This window comes from Coturnix japonica, chromosome 31 (genome assembly GCF_054131305.1).
Source record: "Coturnix japonica strain WE chromosome 31, WE-NBRP24, whole genome shotgun sequence".
In the NCBI taxonomy this organism is placed as follows: domain Eukaryota; kingdom Metazoa; phylum Chordata; class Aves; order Galliformes; family Phasianidae; genus Coturnix; species Coturnix japonica.
In genome coordinates this window covers 5,895,173-5,920,016 of record NC_140693.1, presented here as the reverse complement: position 1 = coordinate 5,920,016, position 24,844 = coordinate 5,895,173, and the positions used below count along the sequence as shown (strand labels likewise).

General features: G+C 44.8%; 1 long non-coding RNA gene across 5 annotated transcripts; it reads left to right on the top strand.

The window, feature by feature from the left end:
• The first annotated feature begins 12,658 nt into the window (after positions 1-12,658).
• LOC146755707 (uncharacterized) lies at positions 12,659-24,642 on the top strand. 5 transcript variants are annotated; one of them, XR_014937943.1, is made up of 6 exons: positions 12,659-12,739; positions 14,293-14,439; positions 14,765-14,850; positions 15,449-15,558; positions 15,865-15,988; positions 22,952-24,642. It is a non-coding gene; the product is annotated as an uncharacterized LOC146755707 (long non-coding RNA). The 5 variants fall into 5 exon arrangements; XR_014937942.1 differs by lacking the exon at positions 12,659-12,739 and having other exon boundaries at positions 13,034-14,439; positions 22,952-23,086; positions 24,101-24,642; XR_014937939.1 differs by lacking the exon at positions 12,659-12,739 and having other exon boundaries at positions 13,034-14,439.
• Positions 24,643-24,844: the final 202 nt, after the last annotated feature.

Here is a 24,844-nt window from a genome sequence, read left to right as displayed (position 1 = left end):
TCTTGATGTGATTGCAGCGTGGTGATATTCAGATACTATGAAGCTTAATTTAAGAGTCCATTTGCAGATGGAATGTTATTTGATAATCTGCATCTGTAAGCAAGAAGTTAGAGAAAATACAATGCAGAGCCAAGTTCAGGCACTGCAAACATGCTGTAGCAGTAATATAAAGGAAAACGGGGCAGAGGAAGAGAATATCTCCCCTCAGGGGAAAAGCAGTCTTACTGATGAACGAGATAAGACGATTAATAGCTAGAAGAGAGCAGATCAAAGGCTGGAAACTAAAATCAGTGTTAATATAAGCTGTCCACGCAGGTGACAAAAGCTCAGATCATGGTACAAAGACCAGATCAGATAAGAAAGAAGGCAGAAAGCTAACTTGCTTTTGACCCCTCTTTAAGATGGAAGAAGAAAGAAGCCTAAATGTCAGGCTGCCACACAGAGGGCTGCAGGAAGGCTCACAAGCCATAAAATCCAATCTAAGCATGCATGCAGGTAGCATTAAGGATCTTGTCTCTGCCAGCTCATAGCCAACCCAAACAAGGGCCAGAGCTTCACTTAGGAAAAGGCTTTTCAGGATCTTTCCTGAGGACAGAAAGCATTTGAGCCTCAGGACACTGGTACGTGTGTGCTTCATCTTGTGCCCACGGGCACGCTTTAGGAAGCATGAAGACCTGCAGGGGAGGAGCAGAAAGTCTGACTCCAAAGCTGGAAAGAGATGCTACACAAAAGGTCTTGAAGCACAAATATCCTTTAAACAACAATGGTAACGTGCACTGGTCTGCTCATAGCAAATATAAACCAGAGACAGGAATTTCTTCAAGGCTACTAAGGCAGAAAGCTCTGTAAATATTATCAGATGCAACAATGCGGGTTACAGTGAAATTTTCACCTCACCGAAGACAAAATACAGAGGTATCTTCAAGGGAGAAAAAAATCAACTGTAAGACATGGAGCCCTCATACCCTTCACTGAATACCCCATTGGTATTGGAGTTTAATAGTGCTGCTGGAGCCAGATGCAGCTGCTCATTGCTCTTGAGTTTTTTACTCAAGGGGTACAAAAGCTAAGGAATTGCCTTGCCAGGTAAGCATCCCTGCTAAGTAACCCTGATTAATCTATCAAATGATGACAGTGCTCTGAAAGGATGAGCAGCGCTGCGATCTTCATGGTTCAAGGCTTCACAGTTGAATGAAATCATCTCTTGTCAGCTTTCCACAGGCTCTGTCAACTCCACAGATACTGCATCACACAGGTTGAAATCCTGTCTCAGTTAACAAATGCCCTTGCTATCTGGGTCTAGAAGCGTGCCTGGGAAATTTTATGAATGAGGTATTACGTGCTACTACATGAGGTACTACATGCATGGGGGTACACAGAGAATGCAAGAGAAGGGCACCAGTATCTGGAGAAACAGAATATTGAAAGCAGCCTGCAAAAAAGAGAAATCAAAGGTCTACTCAAGGGGAAAACAGGACGACATGGCACATGGGGTGGGCTTGCAAAGAAACCACTAACTCCCATCACTGCTGGATTTCCTCTCCACAGGTGGCACAGCCCTAAGCAGAACATCTGTATAGGTTGGTGACTTGTGACTGGTCGTGGACACCCAGTGCTACCTGAGCAGATGTAGGAAAAGAAGAAAGCCAACAGGGAAAGATATGAACAGAGACTATCTGGCTGGACTGCATCAGATACAGAGCTCTAAATCTGCTGACAGCCAGAAAGTCTGTTCTCCCTTTTAGCCTACACAGATGTTTTCGTTAAGGTATTAGGTACAGCTCATTATAACAGCATCAAGATGTTTGATCGAGCATTACTGTTTATGGCAGAGAAAGAGCACTAGCTAACAGGGAAATTGGAGGCTCTTTTTCAAATATGCTGTGACTAGCAAATTTTAGCAACCTGTGCTGCGAAAACCCTATTTTTTATTGAGGGAACAACATGACCCCATTGTGACAGTATAGGTGTTTACCCATTTTTCCTGGACTGCAGACACAAAAACAGCTTTCTGTACAACAGCACTTATTGTATTTCAGATTGTTCCAAGTCGCCTTTTAGCAGACATACTGCTAATGCTGGAGATGCTAGATACACTGAGGTACAGCAAGGAATCAGTTAGCTGTAGCTCTTAGATATCCCATAGCCAATAGAGAAACACTGCCAACAGGACCCTGCTCTAGGCTCTCTGATGCACTGATGGTAACGGCAGTTTATCGAGATGATATGCCGAGTCTCCAGAGCAGTTCCCAGGTCCCCAGTTTTCCTCCTGTCTTGTGAGTCAGTTTACAAAAGCTGATTGCATTTACAGCTTTGATGAGCTCTGTGCATTCGTGAGAGCACAAATTAAATATTGCTTCAGCATATATGGGGATGTACAAAACCCCTTTGGTACACTGATGTTTTACCTCCACTCTTGCTGGAGGATTACATTTCCACCTCTCAGATACCTTCCTTCCCAGACCATACACATTGCACTAGGAACTCATTCCTGGATCTACAGCAACTTGTAATGTGTATGTAAGGAGAGACATCTGCTGTGGGGGCTCTCAGCCTAGCCCCTTCATGTGGTGAAGTGGTATCAGCCCTATACCAGCCCACGCAGGAGCCCCCAGGTGCAGCCAAAATGATGCTCCCTGACGTCCCTTCCTATTCTGGTACTGAACCACCTTACAGCCTCTCTCCCTTGGGCCCCTTTCCTCAGCCCACACAGACACTGGCCAGCACAGAGAGCTCATGGACCTGTGGAAGCAATGTTTCTGCACCAGCTGATCCATGGGCAGCACTTGCTCATATGAAGAGCCTCCTCCTGCAGCCCTGTGCAGACAGCTGGGAGCTGTCACCCTTTGCCTTGCGAAGGCCTAAAACAGACGAAGTCTATTTGCTGCTGTAGCATCACTGAAGTAGCAGAATCCTCAGCAGGGTGATGGGAAAGCAAACAGTGAACTGATGGGCAGGACATCCACAGCCTCTCAGGGCTCTGTGTGAGATGCCTACTTTGTTGTCTCGAGGGAGGCGTGCTGCCTGAGGAGCCCATCTTATAAGAAAGCTGTATTTTTAAAAGCTATTTAAAAAAAAAAAAAGTCTTTCTAAAAAGGATGAGGGATCAGTGAAGTACAAAAAAAGGAGCTGTAATGAAAAGTGCATGAAAAAAACGGGATAGTAAGGAACAGAGAAACTATGCAAGCTCATTGGAGGTTGCTTTTCTTACCACATGTGAGTCTCCCATGGTTTGTTAGTAGAACCTATACCTGCAAGCAGGCACGGAGAAAGCCCACTGTTGTTAACACTGGGTAACCTCTTCACCTGTACTTGAGTTAGATGAGACTTCACACCAAGAACAAAAGAGAAATACCTTTCTGGCACAGCACAGCCGTGCACTTGCATGTCTTGCCTGCAGCCAAAATGTCAAGCACGGCTGCAATAGGCAACCTCTAAGATCACCTTACCTTGAAATTTGGTTTCCTGAAAAACAGGGGGGCAAAATTTACCAGATGCTTTGTCAGATACTCGCTAAAATAACATCATCTCACAATTGTCAAATGCCCACGGATTGAAAGGGTGAGCAGCAAACTCAGCTGGCTCTATTAAGAACCTTATGGAATTTTTGCATGAGTTTGTCCTACTGAAAATAGGGCTTTAGTTATGCTTGGAAGGAGGTGAAGAGATTGTTGTTTCTGCGTTTCATGCGGAAGAGCCTGAAGCACACCCAGTGACACTGCATTTCACTTACCTTTAAGCTCTGAATCTACCTCTGGGGACCATAAAGTTCACACTGAGAAACAAAAACAGCAGAAGAAAGGCACTTCTGAGACAACATCAGAATATTTGAGAAACTCGATGGGGAGGCAGAGAGCACAGGAGTTTGCCATGCAGTCCTCTTGTCAGGAGTCTTTCAGAGAGGGGTGGATCTAGCAAATTAATGTTACTGGGATGATAAAGTTTCTATCACACTGGGAATGAAAAGGAAATCGCCCAGTAACAAAAACAGAGATGGAAAAAGATGCTAAGAGAACTTCACTGCAGCACTTTGCTTTCCTGTAATGCTTTCCCCTTGTCTCTGTGCTGGTTTCTTTTGATCTGTGGGTCTTCCTTTGTGTCAGCTCACAGTGGGCTGCCAGGAGGCTCAGAGAGTGGAGCAAATCAATTGGTTTGTGTGCAGGCTGGGAGGAGGTGGCAAGGTGGTTTCCAGGGACTGGCACAGCGAGAGAAAGAGTTGCCTTGGCCTTTCTCTACTGGCATCCCAGTGCTGCCATAGCAGAAAAACTTTGAACCAGAAGGTGTGCCAGCAATGCCCATGCTGTAGATCTGGCCAGCTTGGAAAGCACCAAGTAGGCTGGCAAAGTGTTTGTGCCATCTCCTTGGCATCATTGCCAAAACAGTAACGCAGAACCTAAAACTGGTGATGCTTCAGAAAAGAGAGAACAGCAACAGCCCACCGAATCTGTCTTCAGAGCACGGGAAGCCATACCCAAAATTCTGCTCCAGCTGACATCGCAAAGGGAAGCTTCATGTCTCTCTTCAACTCCTAACGCCCCACACAGGGAGAAGGAAGGGAGGCTGCTGCCCATCCCTATGAGCCTTGGCCTTTTGCCTAGGTGTCACAGTGCTGCAGAGGGAAGAAGGACCTTTCCCAAAATGAACTTTCTTATTATCACTATGACTTTTTAGAAATAAGCCAGTGGTTTCTGCTGAGAAATATTGCACTTTTTGTTAGTCAATAAGAAAGGCAATTGAAATCCCATTGCAGCCTCCAGCATGTAACACTCTGAAGGTTAGCTTCAAATGTTTCCCAGTGCAGAATTAACCAGAACATACATCATCGCTTTTACAGGCAGCATAATTTCTGATATCTCCAAAGATAACAGTATGGATCAGGGGGATTATCGTGGCATTAGCTGCTCTGATTACCTTCCCTACAGTTTAATAACAAGAGCACTTAGACTGTAGGTGTATCAACAGAGTTTTAGATTTGCGAGCAAGGAAAGTTGGGGGTTATTAGCAGAACAAGAGGAAAGAAAAGGTCACGCACTGCAATGTGCCTCTCAGGATGCAGCTGACATATTCAGTGGGGCAGGGAAGTGATTTTTCACTACAGCGTCATGAGTATTTTGACGAGAAGCAGTAAGGACTTTGAAGATCCATCTTGTCACATCCGGGCTGCTTTGGCTGCAAACTTAACCCATTAGAAAATAAGGCAACCACATTTGGCAACATCACCGCCTTTTAAAAACCTTACCTACGCTCTGCACACAGTTCACTTTGCTCCTGTTTATCTGCCTCTGTCTACAGTGACAATCCTGGATTGCACTGGTTTTATTTTAATCAGGAAGCAGACATTACTTCCCTGGAAATAAAAAGCCAGAAGATGGGGTCTCTGAAAAATGGTGTCTACTAGCTCCACTATCACTCCTCCTGCCCGACACCTTCCCCAAGGAGCTTCACTGCTCTCCCCAGAGGAACCACAGAATCACAGAATGACCCGGGTTGGAAGGGACCTCGAGGATCATGTAGTTCCAACCCCCCTGCCTAACAGGGCCACCAAACATACACATTTACTAGATCAGGTTGCCCAGGGCCCCGTCCAACCTGGTCTTGAACACCTCCAAGGATGGGGCAAGGAACCAACTGGTTGGTATTTTACTGTGGAAAACAGAGGGGTTGCTGAAGAACCTTACAGCTAAAATTACAAGCTACCAATGAGATTAAACATTTTTCCCAGGCGCACTTACCAGAGATAATATAGAATAAGTTTACATTTCTATTGTTCCTGCTCTCTCTGCTTGTTAAAGTGCAGAAGACAATCCGTGGTCGCTTATTTTGTATCTAAGCAACTGTCAGACTCTATATCTACTAATAAGAAAGGGTATAATTATATGCTGCTACTTTAATTAGCAGCAGATGCCTATGTTTATGAAGTAAAATGTAAGATTTTCTGAAGTGCAGTCTTGCTTATATGCAAATTGCAAGAGCACTTCCATGGGTTTTTAAAGCTTTTAGTGGGCCCGGGCAGCTCAAGTGGGGAAGGGCACGGGGTTCACACAACACACTGTTGGTGCTTCAGTGCTTTGCTGCCCCAAAGGCCTGTTTGGGAAAGCTGTGAGGTGAGGGCAGATCAGTGCCTGCAGTGCCCTTCCAACACCACCAGCACTTGAGCAAAGCAGGTGGCTGCCCTGAGCCAAAGGGCAAAAGCTGCCTGCTTTGGGCACCTGCTATAGTGCCCTGGAGACGCAGCTGCAAAGCAGCTGAGATGGGGAAGAATCCTTAACGTCAATTCTTGATCTCATTGAGGTGCTTCAGCAGCACATATTGATGCAATGCAGCATTTCTTTTCAGAAGAAATAACAGCAGGACTATTGCTGAGGGGCTCTGCATGTAAGAGCAGACGAGAGCACCAACAAAACAAAATGAAACCCCGTCTCCATGCAAACATGTGCAGGCACAGTATATAAATGAGAATAACCTTGTCCAGGATAGAAAACACTTGTTAGATGAGTCTCTAATTTCTGTTATTCTGTATTTTTAGTCTTGTTTCCATAGAAACAGCACTTGTGATGATACTGTCCTGCAAAGCAGCAAATGGATATACATAAGTGTATGTTAGTATATGCATTCCCTCCTACCTCCTGAAGCTTTGAATGTATTTGCCAGCAAAGTTGGAAGTTCCACGGATAGCCAGATGCAACCAGTTCTGGGAGAGCATCTGGGTAAGGAAGAAGTGATTGTGCAGTTCCCCAGCCAAAGAAATCTCATCAGAGGGCAGAGAGCCTGCCAAGAGGGGAACAAGAGGTGGGCCATGCCATTACTGCCGCATCTCCTTGAGCCTCTGTAGCAAAGCTCATCCTCGCATGGACACCAGCCTTACTGTCAGCCGTGAGCCACATGTCCATGGGAAATCTGCTCCCATGTCTGGAAATCAAGACTCCCGTTCAGACGCTGGGAAAGTGCAAGAACCCCATGTGAAGGCTCGGCCCACCAACATAAAAACTGATGTCCGTCTTCCTTCTTTGCCCATCTTTTGGGGTCTCTTGCCTTGCTATGCGTGCAATTCACAGATAAAAGGTGGAGCAGCCAACCAAATTTGGCCCATTTCTTCAGCAAAATCCACTGTGCTACCTCTCATGGCCTTACATGCTAGATAAAGGACAGGTCAGGGTCAGATCACCTATCTAAATTAGAGAGAAATGCTGATTGTCTGCACTCATATTTCTCATTCTAGAAAGTTACTGAATCCTTTAGCATACCTTTATATTCCTAGATCTTACACCCCTCTGTAGTGGGTGTTATTCCAATCACAAGACTTAAGTTACACAAGACTGCACCCTAGCAGGCAGCAAGGGCTTGCAAGCACACAGCCCTTGCCTTTGTCTTCTCTTCCTGCACTTTCTAATCCCTAATCCACCCTCTGTGAGAGTTGGCAGCCACGGCTGTGCTTGCTGCAGTGCAGGCTGGCAGCAGAGACTCACGCCAGATGCTTTCCCACAGAGCCTGGGTTTGCTCTCGCTCTCACTCCTCAGTTGTCAGTTCTCACTGAAGGTCACCCCAACAGAAAATGTCTGTTTGTGCTTGGCCTTCACGCACGTGGTGTTGAGGCAGCGCTCCTTTAGCAGGTACTGCTACGCGGTGGAGAAAAGCAGCAGTGAAAGCGAAAAGAAAGATTAAAGAGAAAAGCAGCAGTGAATAGGAAAAGCAAGACTAAAAGGGAAAAGCAAGACTAAAAGGGAAAAGCAGAAGGGAAAGTGAAAAGCAAGACTAAAAGGGAAAAGCAAGACTAAAAGGGAAAAGCAAGACTAAAAGGGAAAAGAGAGACTAAAAGGGAAAAGCAGCAGAGAAAGGGAAAAGCAGCAGTGAAAGGGAAAAGCAGCAGTGAAAGGGAAAAGCAAGACGAAAGGGGAAAAGCAAGAATAAAAGGGAAAAGCAAAATCAAAAGAGAAAAGCGGCAGTGAAAGGGAAAAGCAGCAGTGAAAGGGAAAAGCAGCAGTGAAAGGGAAAAGCATCAGTCAAAGAGAAAAGCAATACTAAAAGGGAAAAGTGGCAGTGAAAGGGAAAAGCAAGACTAAAAGGGAAAAGCGGCAGTGAAAGGGAAAACACCAGGGAAAGGGAAAAGCAGCAGAGAAAGGGAAAAGCAGCAGTGAAAGGGAAAAGAAGCAGTGAAAGGGAAAAGCAAGACTAAAAGGGAAAAGCAGTAGTGAAAGGGAGAAGCAGCAGTGAAAGGGAAAAGCAGCAGTGAAAGGGAAAAGCAGCAGTGAAAGGGAAAAGCAGCAGTGAAAGGGAAAATCAGACGTGAATGGGAAAATCAACAGTGAAAGGGAAAATCAGCAGTGAAAGGGAAAAGCAGCAGTGAAAGGGAAAAGCAGCAGTGAAAGGGAAAAGCAGCAGTGAAAGGGAAAAGAAGCAGTGAAAGGGAAAAGCAAGACTAAAAGGGAAAAGCAGTAGTGAAAGGGAAAAGCAGCAGTGAAAGGGAAAAGCAGCAGTGAAAGGGAAAAGCAGCAGTGAAAGGGAAAAGCAGCAATGAAAGGGGAAAGCAGCAGTGAAAGGGAAAAGCAAGACGAAAAGGGAAAAGCAAGACTAAAAGAGAAAAGCAAGACTGAAAGGGAAAAGCAAGACTAAAAGGGAAAAGCAGCAGTGAAAGGGAAAAGCAAGACGAAAAGGGAAAAGCAAGACTAAAAGAGAAAAGCAAGACTGAAAGGGAAAAGCAAGACTAAAAGGGAAAAGCAGCAGTGAAAGGGAAAAGCAAAACTAAAAGGGAAAAAGAGCAGTGAAAGGGAAAAGCAAGACTTAAAGGGAAAAGTGGCAGTGAAAGGGAAAAGCAAGACTAAAAGGGAAATCCAGCAGTTAAATTGAAAAGCAGCAGTGAAACTGAAAAGCAGCAGTGAAAGGGAAAAGCAAGACTAAAAGGGAAAAGCAAGACTAAAAGGGAAAAGCAAAACTAAAAGTGAAAAGCAAGACTAAAAGGGAAAAGCAAGACTAAAAGGGAAAAGCAAGACTAAAAGGGAAAAGTAGCAGTGAATGGGAAAAGCAAAACTAAAAGGGAAAAGCAGCAGTGAAAGGGAAAAGCAGCAGTGAAAGGGAAAAGCAGCAGTGAAAGGGAAAAGCAAGACTGAAATGGAAAAGCAAGATTAAAATGGAAATGCAAGACTGAAAGGGAAAAGCAAGACTAAAAAGGAAAAGTAAGACTGAAAATGAAAAGGAGCAGTGAAAGGGAAAAGCAGCAGTGAAAGGGAGAAGCAGCAGTGAAAGGGAAAAGCAGATGTGAAAAAGAAAAGCAAAACTGAAACGGAAAAGAAAGACTGAAAGGCAAAAGCAAGACTAAAAGGGAAAAGCAAGACTAAAAGGGAATAGCAAGACTAAAAGGGAAAAGCAAGACTAAAAGGGAACAGCAGCAGTGAAAGGGAAAAGCAGCAGTGAAAGGGAAAAGCAAGACTAAAAGGGAAAAGCAAGACTTAAAGGGAAAAGCAAGACTAAAAGGGAAAAGTAGCAGTGAATAGGAAAAGCAAGACTAAAAGGGAACAGCAGAATTGAAAGGGAAAAGCAGCAGTGAAAGGGAAAAGTGGCAGTGAAAGGGAAAAGCAGAAATGAAAGGGATAAGCAAGACAAAAAAGAAAAGCAGCCGTGAAAGGGAAAAGCAGCAGTGAAAGGGAAATACAAGACTAAAAGGGAAAAGCAGCAGTGAAAGGGAAAAGCAGCAGTGAAAGGGAAAAGCAACAGTGAAAGGGAAAAGCAGCAGTGATAGGGAAATGCAAGACTGAAAGGGAAAAGCAAGACTAAAAGGGAAAGTCAAGACTAAAAGGGAAAAGCAAGACTAAAAGGGAAAAGCGGCTGTGAAAGTGAAAAGCGGCAGTGAAAGGGAAATCAAGACTAAAAGACAACAGGGAATTGGCTCTTGTGCAGATGTCATGGTTTTGTAATTTTCATTAAAAACCAGTCAAGACTAATGTGGCCTCATAGCGCTCAATGGAGTCCCAAGGGAGATAGTGGGAATGAATAGGGGTTCACATCTGTATGCCCCGAGGCTGTTGCTCGCCTCTCTTACTGTGGCTTTAGGCTCCAGAGCTGATGTTGGCTTCCCTTACTGTGGCTTTATGGGCAGGGCCAGTGCCGGCCTCATGGGCTGGGGCTTCTACCAGCTGGATACAGCTGCTGGCTGAACTGGCCAGGATGGAGCCTTCCCTGCGCAGCCTCCCATGTGCATATCCACCCCAAGAATGGAAGTCCTCCTTCTATGCGTACCCCATTACACCACAATGAGGAAACCAAACCATTTAGGCACCTGAAATGCTTCTGCTCCTGCAGTCTGGCAGAAAGCAATGCCTCATGCCATCTCTGCACAAACTGGAAGGGAATGGGGATACATATGTCAGATCCAATGGGACAGGACTTCACTGGCTGCAGTTTAAAAGCAAATCACCCCAGCTCTTGTTGCCCTCTATTGCTGGGTACCCCTTACCCCTGGCCACTGGATTTCCACGCATGCATCCTTCCTTGGAGCTAAGTGTGCCTTTCCCAGCAGCAAGCAGCGAGCTGGAGTCAGCACAAAACCCAAAACCTTATTGTGCCTTTCCCAGTCCTTCTTTCACACATCGTCTTTTAGTTTCAGAAAATAGGGCCAGACCCCAGTGAAACAAGAGCTCTAAGACAAAGCAGCTGCTTTATTTTCCTCCTCCCCTTTCCTCATCTACACCCCACAGAAAGACCATTTGCCAAGTAAGGGATGCAGTGATCAGGTGTATGAGGGGCAAAGTGAATCAAGCTTAATTTCAAAGGCTTGTCTCTTCCACGTGACTTCCCTGAGGTCTGATACGTGACTTCCCTGAGGTCTGATACAATCGTACAGCCATAGACTCATAGAATAGCCTGGGTTGAAAAGGACCACAGTGTGCAGGGTCTCCAACCAGCAGACCAGGCTGCCCAGAGCCACATCCAGCCTGGCCTGGAATGCCTCCAGGGATGGAGCATCCACAACCTCCCTGGGCAACCTGTTCCAGTGCGTTACCACCCTCTGTGTGAAAAACATCAACCTAATATCCAACCTAAACGTCCCCGTATCACTTTAAAAACATTCCCCCTTGTCCTATCACTATCCACCCTCGTAAACAGCCATTCCCCTGCCTGTTTATATGCTCCTTTCAAATACTAGAAGGCCACAGTGAGGTTTCCCTGGAGCCTTCTCTTTTCCAAGCACAACAAGCCCAGTTCCCTCAACCTGTTCTCATAGGAAAGGTGCTCCAGCCCTCTGATCATCTTAGTGGCCCCCCTTAGCATTATCTGCATTTCTCTTTTGCCTTCCTGCAAGCACACCTGCTTCAGGGCACATTTCATCCCACTGTTAGGCCTTGTAAGAAGCACTATGGCAAGTCCATATGCAGAAAACACTGGCATTCCATTCACTAACAGAGAAACTATTCTGCCCTTGCTCCTGACTCTTGTCCCTGCCTCCTCCTGCACTGGGCAGTGTTTGTGGGCAATGAAAGAAATACCCACATTCTGGAAAATACAGACAAAAAAGAAACAGGCAGAAAAGCGGCACTAATACTTTGTCACTGGTGGGAATCTCCACAGAAAGTGCTGTGCTAAAGGTGTGAGGTTAAGGGATCATCACTATCAAGATAAAAGTCACAGCATGGAAGATTTAGCGATGGCGTGCTGACTAGAAGGAAAAAACAACACTTACCTTGGAGCTTGTTCATTTTCTCTCCTATCATCGGATATCTTCTCATCATCTACGTAGCTCTGAGGTTGGCCAAAGCCTGTTGCCATGAGCTTTGCTAAACGCAACAGTGCTGTGGCTCAGAGGTATTACACCGGCACATAGCATAGGAGAACTCCATAACCCAAGTGTCGAGGGAAGAAGGAAGGGGAACTGTTACAATTAATTACGTTCACTAAATTGATAATTGTAGGCTTCTTGTCACACACTACTGCCTACAGCAAAACAGCACAGATGTTGACAACTGTGATTTCTGCATACAAGCAACCACTCGAGGCTGAGCACACTCTCCTGTCCCTTTGCCATGTCTAGAAAGACCCAGAAGAGCTCAGTGTTCTCTTGCTGTTAGTTTACATCCTCCAAGCACTTCCAAAGGCACGCTGCTCTGTAGAAAAAGCTGAGCTGCCCAGAACGTTTGTGCAGGAAGAAGGCAGCAGTGTCAGTGCACGTCATCCTGGGGGATCTGAAAGCATTTGTGAAGAGAACAGGGAAAGAAGAGGGAAGAGAGCAAAACCAACAGGCACTAGCACTGCTGCCCACAGGGGGCGGGGCTTGAGGCAGGGCCTGTGCCAGAGGGGGGCCTGGCACAGTTAGGGCCAGCTCAGGGCCCAGAGCAGAGGGGGAGCAGGCAGAGGCAGGGCCTTGGGGCCCAGGATGGAGGAGGACCAGGCACAGCTGGGGCCAGCTCAGGGCCCAGAGCAGAGGGGGACCAGGCACAGCTGAGGCCACTGCAGGGCCCAGGTGAGAGGGGAACCCAGCACAGTCGGGGCTGCTTTGGGGCCTGGGCCGGAAGGGGGCCCGGCACAGCCAGGGCCTATCCCCCTTTTTTGCACATATGAAATGCTCCCAGCTGTGCTGCACAGCAGAACATCTTTCAATGGAGATGAAAGCCTGTGAAATGAAAGAATCCTTTCTTATTTCTTTCACATTTGTGTTTGTTAACTGCAGTTCCAACCAGGTGGACTCGCAGTGTCTTGCAAGTGCCACCTGGAAGCAGGTACAGACTGGAGACACAGCACCCTCAATGTCCAGGTGAGTAACAGCAGCCAAGGAGGCCTTTGGGCTCTGCAGGGTCCAAGTGTGGAGCATTACACACAAGAACAGCTGAGTATAAAGACAGTGGCAGAGCTGCAGAGCTTGCCATAGTAGGGAGGCACAGTGGCTCAGCTCATTTCCCACAGTAACACAGGAAATAAGAGCCATGAGGGAAATGCAGATGCCTTCTGCCCCCATCAGAGGGGAGGAATGAGCTGCACTTCCACAGAGACATTCCTCTCACAGCCACTCACACCTCAGGTGTGGAGGGACGAGCTGGGTCTGCTGGTGGCAGCTGTGGAACACTGCCATCTGTGGTGCTCCATCCTGCCCTGGAGGTGGGCATGTAGAGCTGAGGACCTTTGTCACTGCACAAATGACTGCAAGCAGAGATGTAGCAGAGGGAACATAAAGCATTTAATAACTTATACAAAGCAATGAGTAATAGAAATGACAATATTTCCAACCAAATATCCCCCATCCTAACAGTCATACCTGATCTCTACAATCCCACCCAAACAATTTCCCAGCCCCCTCCAATTCCTCCTCACTATCCCACCCCTGAATTTTCCTCCCCCAGTTCATACACAGTAATTGCCCACACTAATTACCAGCATGCAGGGCATAGAGAACACCTGTTCCTTGTGTGCAGACACCTGGAAAAAAAAGAAGTGGCAGGGAACTGGAGGTCTGTAGCACGTTCTGGAGGCTCTGCATAGAACGTAACCCCAGACCACAACCCCATCAGCTGCTGGAGCAGCATCATCCCTGTCATTGGGGGATGTTGCCAGTGGTGGACAGGGACACAGGGAGAAGCCACACCTTGGTGTAGCTCTGATCTGCTCATGTCCAGTCCAATCCTCTATAGCACTTTCCATCTTCTGTCCTTTGTTCTTAACCGTATCCTTCCTTCTCTTCTGCTCTTTTCCTTTCTTTTAGGTGTCTTACCTGTATCTGCTTTTCCCCTCTTCTGTTCTTTTACTGCTCTGGTCAGCATCCAGTGTCTGCACCGCAACTCTAGGTTTTGGGATGGAGAAAGGTACACAGGGCATAGATTTGTACAAGAAAAGCTCTCTTGCTGTGCCCAACAGATGACAAAAAGGAGTCCTCAGGACCACAAAGGCAGCTTGTTTCACCAAAGGCCACAGCGTAAGCTCGTGTAACTGGGAAGGACTCTGTTATACATCTCCTAGAAGTGCCTTTGAATGAATAATTTTCTGGTCTTGTTTCCAATTGTTGCTCAGAGGAAATGAGGTTTTTATCCTTGTATCTTTGCAGGAAGACAGAGAGGAGGGAACCTGTCTGGTGAAATGCTCAGGTGCTGTTTTCTTCCTTGCACCAACAGCCTGTTTGTGTCCACACGATGCCAGTTGTCCTCCTGACAGTTTCTACCGGTCCTTCTCCGAGTCCTTCTGCTAAGCACTGCTATTTCTGTATCCTCGGGGCCCTATTAGGACTAAAAAGAGGAGCGGATAACAGATGGAAGGATCTGGCCTTCTGCTGGGTGATAGCCGCCTGCATGTCCTGTTCCTGCTTTCTCTTTTCCCCAGGTGGCATTGTGCTTCCCAAGGAGCATATGGACCTTTTAGATGGGAGTGTGCAGCAAGGAACACGTGGGGTCTCATCTTCCTCCCTGCTCTACATCTGAGTGAGGGACACTGTGACCTGCTCAGGAGGCAAGATGTCATGTCAGGGAGGTGTGTTTTCCTTGTTGTTTTTTATCATCTGTGCCTTGCTTTGCTGTGTTATTTTTTTTCCTTTGCAGTTCTATGGTTTTCTTTCCTATTTGGTGTTTTCTATGTCGTGGTTTTTTTTTGTTTTTTTTTTTTGTTTTTTGTTTTTTGGTTTTTTTATAAGTTTTTTTCTGTTTTTCCTTGTCTTAGTTTTTTTCTTTTGTTTGAGTTATTATTTTTTCTTTGCTTTTATTATTATTATTTTTTTTAATTCTGTGTTATTTCCTAAAATCCTTCATGGTTTATTTGTTGTTTTGTTTTTCATCTATGCTTTGCTATTTTTCTTTAGATACACTGTATGAGAACTGTTGAATCACAGTCTGAGCCACTGATTATCACCTAGGGAAGGGACCTGGTCAGCCTTGGTTAGTGCAGGTGAGGCCAATGCAGCTGAGAGACTGGAAGGGATGGAGCCTGGCTGCACCTCTCTTACAGCTCATTTTTGAAGGCTGACTGCCCCTGGGTGGAATTTTTTTTGATGGTTTCTCCTCTGTGGAGTTTGTTCTGTGCACTTCCATCCTCAGTGGTGGGTGAGCCATTCTTTCCTTACCTTTGTAGTATATTCACACTGTGCTAGTCTTTCTGCTGTTACAGATAGTATGTGTTTTTTTTCTGTTTGTTTTCTGTGGTTTTTTAAACTTTGATTCCCTGGTTTTTGGCTTGCTTCTTTTCTTTATATTTCTTTTTTTTTTCTTTTTTTTTTTTTTTTTTTGCTGTGTCCTATTCTGCTTTACGGTGACATTTGCAAGAGACTGTGAATTCTCCTGGTTCAAATTGCAGTTGGCTTAATCAAATGTGTAAGAAATATATAAGGGCTGCTGAGGCCAGGCTGGAGTTGCATTTCTTTATGAACCTGGGTGTTGCTGCGGATGCGTTTCTCTCCTGTTTTGTCTCTTTTATGGCTGTTCAAGAATATTTGAACGTGCTATGTCAGTGTTTGTTGCCATCCTGCTTTCTCTTCTCTGTCTTGCAGGTCAGCTCGTGCTAGAAGTCAGTGGTATCACTGTATGAATGGAGGTCAGTTTAGGAGCAGCTGCTGATGGAAGGAATCAAGACCAGGCTAATAAATGGAAGCATCTCCTGGTAAGGTGTCAGAGGTGGCAGTAATGATGTCTGTCATCGTTAAAACCAGAGGGCAGGCTCATCCGAGTGCTTGCTGACTGATACTTCGGACTATCTCGTTCTCCAGCTGAACGATAAGAAAGCTAAATATGCTGAGCCATTACAGCTTGTGCTGAAGTTGTGAATGTGCTCCCAGATGTTTCCTTTAGTGGTAAATCATGTTCTGGCACTGTGGTAGCCCTATCTCTGTCATGATCTGGAGCACCGTGTCTTGTTGCGAGCCTTGTGTGCCTGTTTCCATGAACCTTGCTTTCTTTCTCTCTTCAGAGTAAGGGCAGGGTGCTTCCTTGCTTTTGGTGGATTCATCCAGGAGGCTGTTAGAAGGCCAAATGCAATGTTCATTACATGGAGGGACAGGATGGGAATGGACTGTCGTTGCCACCAGGCAAAAGTGAGTTTCTTATGTCATGAATGATATAATTTTGATTATTCTGAGCAGTTGCAGTGTGGTAGAGGATGTCACGAAACCATTTATTTGGGAGCGCAGGGAAGAGTCATGAGAACCGAAACCGTAGTTTCTGTTTTGGCTGTCAAAATGGTGGAGTTTCTTTGGAAGGGCAATAGCTGGGCTTCCTGTTAGCAGGCCCCCTCTGAGAGATTGGGCTTTGCTTGCTGCTTTGCTGTGCCTACCTGCCTGCTCCCTGTGCTTGTTCCTTTTACCTTTCCGTGCTTCTTTTCCCTTGCTTTGATGCTTTTCCATTTCAGGGCTCCTTTTCTCTTTCAGTGCTGCCTTTGCCCTTTATGTACTCCTTTTCCCTGTCAGTGTTACTTTATGCTGTTCCATTCCCTTTCGGGGCTCCTTCTAACTTTCAGGACTGCTTTTTCCTTTCAGGGCTGCATTTCTTTGCTTATTTTCTTTTTCAGGGCTGCTTTTCCCTTTCAGGGCTGCTTTTCTTTATCAGTTCTCCTTTTCCCTCTCACGGCTCCTTTTCCCTCTCACGGCTCCTTTTCTTTATCAGTTCTGCTTCTCCCTTTCAGTGCTGCATTTTCTTGTTCCTTTTCACTTTCAGTGCTGCTTTTCTGTGCTCCTTTCCCTTTCCCTGCCGCTTTTCCCTTTCCCTGCTGCTTTTCCCTTTTAGTCTTGCTTTCCCATTCACTGCTGCTTTTCCCTTTTAGTCTTGCTTTTCCCTTTCACTGCTGCTTTTCCCTTTCACTGCTGCTTTTCCCTTTCACTGCTGCTTTTCCCTTTCACTGCTGATTTTCCCTTTCACTGCTGATTTTCCCTTTTAATCTTGCTTTTCCCTTTTAATCTTGCTTTTCCCTTTCAGTGCTGCTTCTCCCTTTCACTGCTGCTTTTCCGTTTTAGTCTTTCTTTTCCCTTTCACTGCTGCTCATCCCTTTCACTGCTGCTCTTCCCTTTCACTGCTGATTTTCCCTTTCACTGCTGCTTTTCCCTTTCACTGCTGCTTTTCCCTTTCACTGCTGCTTTTCCCTTTCACTGCTGCTTTTCCCTTTCACTGCTGCTTTTCCCTTTCACTGCTGCTCTTCACTTTCACTGCTGCTCTTCACTTTCACTGCTGCTCTTCACTTTCACTGCTGCTTTTCCCTTTCACTGCTGCTTTTCCCTTTCACTGCTGCTTTTCCCATTTACTCTTGCTTTTCCCTTTCACTGCTGATTTTCCCTTTCACTGCTGCTTTTCCCTTTCACTGCTGATTTTCCCTTTCACTGTTGATTTTCCCATTCACGTCTGATTTTCCCTTTAACTCCTGATTTTCCCTTTCACTGCTGATTTTACCTTTCACTGCTGATTTTCCCATTCACTGCTGCTTTTCCCTTTCCCTGCTGCTTTTCCCTTTCCCTGCTGCTTTTCCCTTTCCCTGCTGCTTTTCCCTTTCACTGCTGCTCTTCACTTTCACTGCTGCTTTTCCCTTTCACTGCTGCTTTTCCCTTTCACTGCTGCTTTTCCCTTTCACTGCTGCTTTTCCCTTTCACTGCTGATTTTCCCATTAAGTGCTGATTTTCCCATTCACTGCTGATTTTACCTTTTTGTTTTGCTTTTCCCTTTCATTTCTGATTTTCTCTTGCACTGCTGATTTTCCCTTTCACTGCTTATTTTCCCTTTTAGTCTTGCTATTCCCTTTTAGTCTTGCTTTTCCCTTTTAGTCTTGCTTTTGCCTTTCACTGCTGCTTTTCCCTTTTAGTCTTACTTTTCCCTTTTACTGCTGCTTTTCCCTTTTAGTCTTACTTTTCCCTTTCACTGCTGCTCTTCCCTTTCACCTCTGATTTTCCCTTTCACCTCTGATTTTCCCTTTCACTGCTGCTCTTCTCTTTCACTGCTGCTCTTCTCTTTCACTGCTGCTCTTCTCTTTCACTGCTGCTTTTCCCTTTCAGTCTTGCTTTTCCCTTTCACTGCTGATTTTCTTTTTCATTTCTGCTTTTCCCTTTCACTGCTGCTTTTCCCTTTCACTGCTGCTTTTCCCTTTCACTGCTGATTTTCCCTTTCACTGTTGATTTTCCCTTTCACTGTTGATTTTCCCATTCACGTCTGATTTTCCCTTTAACTCCTGATTTTCCCTTTCACTGCTGATTTTCCCATTCACTGCTGAATTTCCCTTTCCCTGCTGCTTTTCCCTTTCCCTGCTGCTTTTCCCTTTCCCTGCTGCTTTTCCCTTTCCCTGCTGCTTTTCCCTTTCCCTGCTGCTTTTCCCTTTCAATGCTGCTCTTCACTTTCACTGCTGCTTTTCCCTTTCACTGCTGCTTTTCCCTTTCACTGCTGCTTTTCCCTTTCACTGCTGATTTTCCCTTTCACTGCTGATTTTACCTTTAACTGCTGATTTTTCCATTCACTGCTGATTTTACCTTTTTGTTTTGCTTTTCCCTTTCATTTCTGATTTTCTCTTGCACTGCTGATTTTCCCTTTCACTGCTTATTTTCCCTTTCACTGCTGCTTTTCCCATTTAGTCTTACTTTTCCCTTTTACTGCTGCTTTTCCCTTTTAGTCTTACTTTTCCCTTTCACCTCTGATTTTCCCTTTCACCTCTGATTTTCCCTTTCACCTCTGATTTTCCCTTTCACCTCTGATTTTCCCTTTCACTGCTGCTCTTCTCTTTCACTGCTGCTCTTCTCTTTCACTGCTGCTTTTCCCTTTCAGTCTTGCTTTTCCCTTTCAGTCTTGCTTTTCCCTTTCAGTCTTGCTTTTCCCTTTCAGTCTTGCTTTTCCCTTTCAGTCTTGCTTTTCCCTTTCGCTGCTGCTTTTGCCTTTCGCTGCTGCTCTTCCCTTTCACTGCTGCTCTTCCCTTTCACTGCTGCTCTTCTCTTTCACTGCTGCTTTTCCCTTTCAGTCTTGCTTTTCCCTTTCAGTCTTGCTTTTCCCTTTCACTGCTGCTTTTCCCTTTCACTGCTGATTTTCCCTTTCACTGTTGATTTTCCCATTCACGTCTGAATTTCCCTTTAAGTCCTGATTTTCCCTTTCATTGCTGATTTTACCTTTCACTGCTGATTTTCCCATTCACTGCTGAATTTCCCTTTCACTGCTGATTTTACCTTTCCCTGCTGCTTTTCCCTTTCCCTGCTGCTCTTCCCTTTCCCTGCTGCTTTTCCCTTTCCCTGCTGCTTTTCCCTTTCCCTGCTGCTCTTCACTTTCCCTGCTGCTTTTCCCTTTCCCTGCTGCTTTTCCCTTTCACTGCTGCTTTTCCCTTTCACTGCTGCTTTTCCCTTTCACTGCTGCTTTTCCCTTTCACTGCTGCTTTTCCCTTTCACTGCTGCTTTTCCCTTTCACTGCTGCTTTTCCCTTTCACTGCTGCTTTTCCCTTTCACTGCTGCTTTTCCCTTTCACTGCTGATTTTCCCTTTCACTGCTGATTTTCCCTTTCACTGCTGATTTTCCCTTTAACTGCTGATTTTCCCATTCACTGCTGATTTTACCTTTTTGTTTTGCTTTTCCCTTTCATTTCTGATTTACTCTTGCACTGCTGATTTTCCCTTTCACTGCTTATTTTCCCTTTCACTGCTGCTTTTCCCTTTTAGTCTTACTTTTCCCTTTCACTGCTGCTTTTCCCTTTTAGTCTTACTTTTCCCTTTTACTGCTGCTTTTCCCTTTTAGTCTTACTTTTCCCTTTCACTGCTGCTCTTCCCTTTCACCTCTGATTTTCCCTTTCACCTCTGATTTTTTTTTACCTCTGATTTTCCCTTTCACTGCTGCTTTTCCCTTTCACTGCTGCTTTTCCCTTTCACTGCTGCTTTTCCCTTTTAGTCTTACTTTTCCCTTTTACTGCTGCTTTTCCCTTTTAGTCTTACTTTTCCCTTTCATTGCTGCTCTTCCCTTTCACCTCTGATTTTCCCTTTCACTGCTGCTCTTCTCTTTCACTGCTGCTTTTCCCTTTCAGTCTTGCTTTTCCCTTTCAGTCTTGCTTTTCCCTTTCAGTCTTGCTTTTCCCTTTCACTGCTGTATTTCCCTTTCACTGCTGTATTTCCCTTTCACTGCTGCTTTTGCCTTTCGCTGCTGCTCTTCTCTTTCACTGCTGCTCTTCTCTTTCACTGCTGCTCTTCTCTTTCACTGCTGCTTTTCCCTTTCAGTCTTGCTTTTCCCTTTCAGTCTTGCTTTTCCCTTTCACTTCTGCTTTTACCTTTTAGTCTTGAATTTAGAAAGAATTTATTCCTACCATTTAATCTCCTTTTTTATTTTTAAGTTGTTCCCTTCTGTCTTACCAAACCATTATCATCCTATCAATGCTGCTTGTGTGTTTTATATATGATGTGCTAGAGTTATCACATCCACAACAAGGGCTGAAAAACCAAATGATTATTCCTGACATACCTGGAAGGTTTCCATCAGTATCCACATCACCTATGCGTGCTCCCCATCTAACAAGAAGCTGCAAACAGCCCAAGCCACCATGAAAAGCAGCATAATGAACAGGCTTCCAGTCATTCCTGTCTGCTGCGTTTACATTCTAAAACGAAAGCTGCAGGTTAGTTTGTTTATGAAGCTTAGACACGAGACATTCCATAAATAAGTATCAACAGTTCATTGTGCTACTTTATTTAAACAAAATCAAATATTTCTCCAAATTCAAGCCACGAAAGCAGCATAAGACGTATTTCTCACAGGTTCGTGGCTTCATTGAAATAAAACACACATAAAAGTTGTGTTTTCAGACATCTACCACCATGTTAGTCGTTATATAATACACAACTGGATTTTTTTAACATCTTACGATTAAAAAAATGCAAATTTACACTACAAATAAATTCACAGCGTCACCAATGAGAATGTACCAACAGAGGTTAATCTATAGTCCCAAACCTCAGTTAGTGAGGGGTTTGGTATGGAAAAGGATACCAGACTCTGGCTCCGCATTAGGGAATTGCAGGTAGAAGGCTCTCACCGCTCCACTTCGCAGTATGGTTTGCAATGTGTACGACTGCCCATGGGCTGCAGCCAGGTGTGATGGAGTGCACCCGCGGTCATCTTGAGCTTCTAGGTTTGCTCCATTTATTAACAAAGCCTACAAGAAATGCAAAGCTCACAGGCTGAAAGAGCAAACACTGTCTCACAGGGTGACTTGAGATGGTCAGCTGGGTTCCTCTGATAAATCTGATAGCACAGAGGGAACAAACGAGTGCAGTCATTTTACCAGTGACTTGGTTTCAGCTGTAAAGACACAGAGCCAGCTCCAGTAGGAGCACTTCCACTGATCTTCATAAGGAAGTGTCCAAACCAAAGGCCTGCCTTCCTTTTGCTGGAGAGTGAATATCTCTACATACCTGCATGCAAGCATCCTGCCCACGGATTGCCGCAAGGTGAGCTGCTGTCCAGCCTCTGACTGTCACACGTGTCACATCAGCTCCATGCCAGAGCAACCAGTGAAGGCACTGTGCAACCAAAAACAAGCTCTTATTCATTTAATAAACTCTTATTCCATAACAATTCTTATAACTCATCTGAGGCAAATGCTAACTATAAATCAACAGTAGATGTTACATTTCAAACAGTGTTAGGAAATGACATGGTCTCAAGGCTTCATCCAAGGGCACAAAAAGCACAACCAACCTACTAATTGCAATGACTTGCAGTGTGCCTTCTTTATCTTACAATTCCATACTTAAAATGCAGACTGTGAGAGCGTTGATGTGGCATGAGGTAAAAACACTGGGGAAAAATGGTGCAAAGATGCTCATTTGAAGTCCAGCTAAAATGAACAGCAGGAAAGATGCCATGAATCAAAAGTAAAGCCTCAGTTCATTTATTAGGCTTTCTTGAGTATATGTAATCCCATCTCTCCTCTCACCCATCACAGATTATTTTAACTTTATTCACCTTTTTTTCAGCAGGTGTTATTGCTTTCCATGGAAAGCTTAAAGAACAATTAAGAAAATAATAAACTACAAAACTAGTTAAAGCTTTTTGTTACACATCATTACTATTTACTGTCTTCTTTTAGGCTAGTCTCCAGCTCTCTTTCCTTTGGGACTTCATTTTTTATACGGTTATTTACAGCCTTGCTGTTTCAAAGTAAGATCGCTATAAACATTGCACAAGGAGGCTGTAACAGGAAGGTGAATGTTGTGCTGAATGCAGCAGCTCAGTCCTTCTGGAAATCAAATCATTTCTGCATCAACAGTCAGTGTTCTTGCTTATGAAAATGAACTGTATTTGAACTGTTTCTGTAGAGAATGAGGCATGGGACAGAACACTGGGAAATGAACAAACATTTCTGTGTCACTTCTCGCTTGGCTCAGTCACTTTCAGAATATTAAACATATCCTTATGGATTTTCCAAGTGTTCTGAGTGAAGGGGAAAACAAAAGGACAAAAGAAGGTAATGAGGCTAGAAGGGGAGACCAGAAGGCACACCTTGTTTGGTGTTAGAAAAGCTCTGATTTTGTAAAATCTGAGAACACTGATTACATAAACTGCCTGGGGCTTCAGAAAGGTAAAATGTAGTCCTAACAAACTGCACATCTTTCCTTAGTGAATACCTTAAATCAGAAAAAAAGAGCAGGCAGAGATTATAGATCTAGCTTGATCAAAGCTAGCAATGTTGTGTTCAGCCTCTCCCCAGAGGAAAATGTTAACCCATAAAACCTTGCTGTGTCCAAACACTAACATAAACAGGAGAGGAATGGCTGTTTTCAAGGGTAGATATTTTTAGGACAAGGGGGGATGAATTTAAACTGAGACAGGGGAGGTTTAGGTTAGAGATTAGAGGGAAGTTTTTCACACAGAGGGTGGTGACAGGTTGCCCAAGGAGGCTGTGGATGCCCCATCCCTGCAGGCATTCAGGGCCAGGCTGGATGTGACTCTGGGCAGCCTGGTCTGGTTGTTGCCAACCCTGCAGGTGGCTGAAACTGGATGATCATTGTGGTCCTTTTCAACCCAGGTTATTCTATGATTTTATGATTTTACCTCCAGGCTTCCAGAGTGTGCAGCACAGTGCAATGGTGTGAACTTGTGGACTAAATCCACCTCGTTGATAGAGGCTCCACGTTTTATCATTAATGCAAGCTGTTCTACATCACCAGCTTTCACTGCCTCATGTACACTGGTGTAAGTTTGCTTCTTCCTGACATCTAGTGAGGGATAATAAAAGCATTAGCCAGCTCAGTCACATTTCAGAGAGATGAAAGAAGTGATGAATCAAATAAGCATCAGGGTGACAGTTTATAAGAACCAGACAATAGTGTAACCTATGAGAGTGTAACTTGTATCAGCACAAGTCTTTAGCCCTTTGTGTTTCCCATAAGCAAACCAATGTTCAAGAACCTGAAAGAGCCACTTCCCCTCCAGCCACAGATAAAGAACAGGACAGCAGAGCAACTCCATCTATGTATACAGATGCTGGATCAAGTCCAACCCAATGCTGGCTCTCTTCCTAAACTGTTTCATCAATCACGCCTTCAGGTGTTCAGCCATTGCTCCTCAGGGGCTCTGCATGGCCACACTCCTTACTGCCACCCAAGGACACGGCACACCAAGGGCCCTTCGCTAAGTAGGCAAACCTTGCTAATAGGACATAAGGTCACGCAGATGCTCTTGACTGAGCTGAACCTATCAGTTAAAGCTGTTACATAAAAGCAATGCTTTATACAATGTGTTAGTCATCCTGCTCTGTTCTGCTGCTATACCCATAGCACTGCTCTGGCACAGGTTACTTTGTTAGAAACCTAGTATTTTTCTCCCACCAAAGTCAATAGTGTTTTCATGGACTTCAGTGGCTCAGAATCAAACTCTTAATGTAGACACAGCGTGGTCCAAAAAAAAAACAAAAAAACCATCACCAGGCCATGGGATCAAATAGTCTGTATTTTCCTTCAGGCCTAGTTACTGTTTGACACTGTAACTGTAAACAATGGGAGCTGGATATCTAAATCCTCTTGCAACATTTTGGCATTTTGCCTATATTTGCCAATAAAAATAAGTGATGTAAGTAGTTTTAATGGCTGGGATGGCTAACTTGAGATAGCTAAGCATATGAGTAAGCCAAAACAATTGATAATCACCTTCTGGAGTAGTCGTCATTCTGGAACCAAAACGCACCAACACTCTTTGATTAAATTTCAGGCTCTAAGAAGTCTTGAAGAGGCAGGTTGTTGTTCTGCAAGTCAAGCATACACAGAAATATTGGTCTTAAGTTATTAGAGCCTCAGTTTTCCTGCCCATGGAGAAGAAATTGAGGCAACAGTTCAAATAGTTATAAATGTGAGATCAAAAATGTTAAAGCATATCAATGAGTTGCTGCTCAAAGGTGCCTGGCGTACATAAAAGCAGAAATTATGATGAAAACAGCTGACGTTGTTTACCAGTACTTATACCTGTTCCCATGTAGTCTGTAGCATGAAAGTAATGCTTGGCCAGATTCAGCACTGCCACAGAGAGGAAAAGAGGGTGTTAAACTGTTTCATTAAGCAAAGCTGAGTGTTGTATCACACCCTGGTGTACCATCACTTCACTCCCACTCCCCCAAGCGCCAGGCTGTACCACTGCCCTGCACAGAGGCAGCAAAACAGTGCATGAACCAACACCAGCTGCAACTCAGAACAGCTCATGTTGGAAGGGACCTCCTGGGGTCCATGTTTTTAAATAGAACTTAAGTACATGCAGCATTCTCGTGTTGTGTTTTCTAAACAAAGCATCACTAGGACCTGATTTTCCCCCAAGGGAGAGACTTCTCACGATGCCAGGTGAGGGTTACAGACTTCAGCACGGTGATGCAGGCTGACATCAGAAGCATATCTAGCCAACCAGACTGCTTGCCAGAGCACAAATGTGCTTAACACCACGTACCAGTGCAATGGGTTCAAGGTA